The 4,435-nt window shown below is 39.8% G+C and overlaps 1 long non-coding RNA gene across 1 annotated transcript in view; it reads right to left on the bottom strand.

Annotated features, from left to right (window-relative positions):
* Positions 1–1,987: 1,987 nt before the first annotated feature.
* The window catches only part of LOC108972096, a 4,506-nt gene continuing 2,058 nt past the window's right edge, over positions 1,988–4,435 (bottom strand). The window contains exon 2 of the long non-coding RNA XR_001993606.1: positions 1,988–2,407. This is a non-coding gene — a long non-coding RNA (uncharacterized LOC108972096). The remainder of the gene's footprint in view (positions 2,408–4,435) is intronic.

Below are 4,435 nucleotides of genomic sequence, written 5' to 3'. Positions count from 1 at the left end.
TATAAATATATAATGTCACTTTGACATTTGGACTACAACTACGCCTATATACCTAATAGAAAGATTTTCGAACTTCCAGTTAATTTTATACCGCATATATCGGCAAATGTGAGTTATTTTAATAAAATTGAGGAAGCGTGTTTTTCTAATAACGGTGCCTCTTTATGCCTAAATGGATAAATCCGATGAAAACTTCCCCTAAACCCCATATTATTTACAAACCTCATGCATCCAAAGGTATTCCCGTACATTGATCGTGGAAAGTTGCAAGAGTATGAAATTAGTAATTAGCATCGTTGAAGCTTCCTTTGATAATGATTCGTTAAATAAAATCACATAAATGAACAGATGAATATAAGTTTCTGCTTCTTATTATTCCGAAAATATATAATTTATGTTTATGTTTGGTTATGCTAAATAATTATGGAAGTAACTATAAATGATCGGGACGAATTAAAGAGCAGATAACTATCTGCCCGTGTAAGCGACAATTTTAGTAGAAATATGAATACTTATTCTTATTAATCTTATTAAACTTGGTACGTAAATGAGTTAAATCAGACAATTGCTCTCATAAAAAGATGAATTTAATCGGAAGCATATAACTATAACTATAACATATGCAATAACTAAGCCGAAGTGTGAAGGGCCTCTGCGGCTTTAATGTTTTTAAAAATGAAACCACAGAAGTTAAGGCGATCAAACTTGCTAAGAACAAAAATCGAACAAATTTTCTGATTTCCCGCGTGAAAGTTGAAGACTACTCCAAATACGATAACTCACAAAATAAATACATCGGAATCATTACATTTCACACTCGATTATTTTAAGGAAGATATGTACAAAGCACAAGGGAAAAATTGTACAGTGGTCATGGTAGCGTTCTAGATATATCTTAGTAACTACTCGAACAATATTAACCAAATTTAGTGCAAAGTATTATTATGGTAGTTTATGTTTCAGTGTGAAAAGTTTGTAAGTTAGGTAAAGTGGTGGTCTTATGATTCACCTAGGCCTTTAAGAGGCTTATTGTGATATCACAGGGTCTATAGTTCACTCTATTGTTTCCTCTCGGAAGCACCCCGTACTTCTGATGAAGATCATTAATACGAAAAGTTTTAAATGAGCATCCTCAGAGAGTCGTCGAAAAACCCCTGCCAGGTAATTGCGATTCTTTTCCTAATATGGAGCTTTAGACTCAGATAGAATATGTTTAATGGTCGCCTCCTCTTCTACTTCGTGTGGTTTTCTGGGAATACGATTTTTAGTCCTTGCAGGGGCATCTGTCAGTTTATTTTTCTATGATTCCTGAAATATTCTACCCTGCCTACATTCCCTATTATTATGCATTCAATGCAACGGTTATCCGCTATCTCCATTGTTAGCCTATTTATTAGTTTTTTACACAGGTGTGTAATGTCTAAAACCTGCTTCCGGTTTCCTAATTACGAATGTTGGCCTATTATGTCTGTTACATAACAATAACCTAGTGCCAAATAAGTAGTTAATAAGCAACTAACCCCTTTCGTTCCCCTATTGTGTGGCGTGCATTGGAGTCACCTGGATGTTTCGCTGTCCTGTATCAGCTCTTTTAACAGCTTCAATGGTACTTCGGTATCTGTTACTGCTCGTCCCCAGCTCACTGCTGTGTTGTCGTGAATTCTATATCTACATAACATGAGGTATTTATTAGCCTTATACAACACATGTCCTAGCCGTATCTTTGCAGTTTGCAATGTACCAATTATATCACGGTATCCCCACACCTCCATTAACTCATCGCTTCTAAAAGAGAACGAAATCAGGCGATTTTACCGCCATGACATTAATCTGAAGAAGGCGAATTTTTGTCTTATCTACGTCTTTTGGATCGGCGTCCTACTTGTAGGTTGTAACAAAGCTTTTTGCTAGCTCTGCTTCCTGTAATTTGGTGAGGTACACTCGCCGTGTCAGGGATTCGTTAAAATAATTTTGTAAACTAAAGGGCTCTTCACAAATCGTACTTTATTTTATGTTTTCTTATACATATTTACAATTTCTCCTGCTTTAATTATATAAAATGGCGATGCTGACGTGCGTTGGCGGTCGTGTGTGCTACGACGACATAGTTGAATCGGTCAGAAGATGAACTATTCCTTAACAGACGGCATTCACAAGTCAGGGCACTAAGCCTAGCCGGAGAATCGAACTTTCACCCAAGCCGTGTGCTGCTTACTCGCTCATTCGCAACATTTTTCTTTGGATGACGGGTGTTGCTAGAAGTGCCGTGGATTTCCGGTTGTAGCCCAGTATTTGTTGTGTTGTTTACGTGGCGTGATTTCATCATTGTGGGGCTAAATTCCGTATCGATATTTACTTCTCACACTGCCATCTTCGGTGAGTTTTGCATATGATGACCAAATTCAATCTAAATTGCAATATTTAATTTCTTTTTTATTTTATTTAAAATTTGAATTTTATTTTAAATTCAAGCCTAATTATAAATTTTCTTTGTCCCCCCCTCAATACATGGCCACCTGGTATTTGGCGGTAATAAATTTAAGCCGGCGCGTACTTCTTTCCATCGTTTCTAAAAGAATCCATCTTTGAGGTAGACACTCTATACAGGTAGACTCCACTACACTTAGTTAAATAAATAAATAAATAAAAATAATAATAAAAAAAAATGCATGACGATGCCCTTCTGCTGTAGCACGCCTCACGGCTACTATATATCTCATATTAGATAAACAACTGTTTAAAGTCATAAATGTGTCAGTGTGAGAGTTTTCTTCAAAATTATAGCAAAACATAGACTCTAGTATGTATTAATACCAAACCTTAATGCAATGAGTCCACATTTGCCCCATGCCCCAATATACGATATACAAGCTGCTTTCCAAAGTAAACAGGACTTAAAAAAAATCAATTTATTTTATTCAAAATATTCTTCTTCTGCTTCAATACAGCTTTTTACATGGTCCAAAAGCATGTCGAAGAGTGTTTAGCTCGTTGGCCGGTATATCCGCCAGTACGCCGATGCAAGCTTTTTCAATGGCCTCTACGTCTGCATAACGCTTTCCTTTCATGGGCAAATGCATTTTTCCGAAAAGGAAGAAGTCGCACGGTGCCATATAGGTGAGGAGTGGTTAATGGTTAAAATGTCAAATAATCGGTCACAATGATGTCCTTCGAATGTTGGATTCTGAGCAATTTTTGGTGCGGAACAAACCATGCATAAAACATCCGCCCAGTTAATGACTTGGACCTGCATATTGGTGGAAGGTCCTGGACCAATTTCTTTTGTTGAGGGAACGATAAATAGTGAGCAGAACATCAATGTATAACACTTCAACATGGATTCTCCAGTAAGAATGGTGGGCCGGACGATGCGCGTCTCAGCTCTCTGATATGTAACCTGGAGCCATTGTACCTGACAGATCAAGATATTTTAAGAACTCTACTATTATTTAACGAATTCTTATCATCACCGTGTCTTTTGAGATGTATAGTAGGTCTTCCCTCACCTGGTACTTGCTTTAATAGTCCTTTACTCATTACCAATTTGGTTCACCATGATACCTCTTTTGCACGGCCACTCATCGCTAGCCAGGTTTTCTTTTAAACTCGGAAACTGAATGAATGAATGAATGAATGATAATGAGGAATGCACTGCGACCTTTGGTCTATTGTGCCCTCTCCTTCCWTACATTGCCTCACTTAGCCCCAGCCCATTGATGAAGTCCAGTAGGCTRCTAGGCGCTAGCGAGGCAATGCGATCCCTATCTGGAAATGGAACTCCAAGGGCCTTGGCTCTGCGAATAAAGACTGCTGTGCAGTCGATCAGCAGATGCTCCGGAGTTTCAGGCTCCCTGTCACAGAACCGGCWGTTGSYGCAAGCTGATAGGCCCATTCTGTACAGATGCCCATTCAGCTTACAGTGGCCAGTGTACCATGCGACTAACAGCCTGAGTTTGCTCTTGGGCAGGTTAATTACCATTTTGAACCTTCTCAGGTTGTAACTTCCCATTAGCAGCTTGTCTTGTCTCACACCATGAGTTTGTCGCCAGTGCTCTTCCCTTCCTGTTCTCTCCTTTTTACGAAGCAGCTCCTTGATGGTGTGGGGACCCACTCCTGTGGAGGGTTCGGGTCCTACCATCCTCGTGGAGGCTGCAGAGCGGGCGAGCTCGTCTGCCAGTTCATTGCCGGCTATACCTTTGTKACCAGGCACCCATATCAGGTGTACCTGGTTTCTCTCCGCAAGGCTATTCAGCCTCTCCCTACACTCCTGCACCAGAAGCGACCTGATCTCGTAAGAGGAGACCGCCTTCACTATCGCTTAGAATAGCTATACGTTCATTGCGATAGTTGCGATGGAGGTTTATTTCTAAGCACCGGCTTATAGCATACACCTCTGCCTGGAAAATGCTCGGGAACTCCCCCATGGATACTGGGA

Source organism: Bactrocera latifrons, unplaced genomic scaffold (assembly GCF_001853355.1).
Source record: "Bactrocera latifrons isolate USDA-ARS-PBARC rearing strain unplaced genomic scaffold, ASM185335v1 scaffold_379, whole genome shotgun sequence".
Lineage (NCBI taxonomy): Eukaryota > Metazoa > Arthropoda > Insecta > Diptera > Tephritidae > Bactrocera > Bactrocera latifrons.
This window is presented reverse-complemented; position numbering and strand designations above follow the sequence as displayed.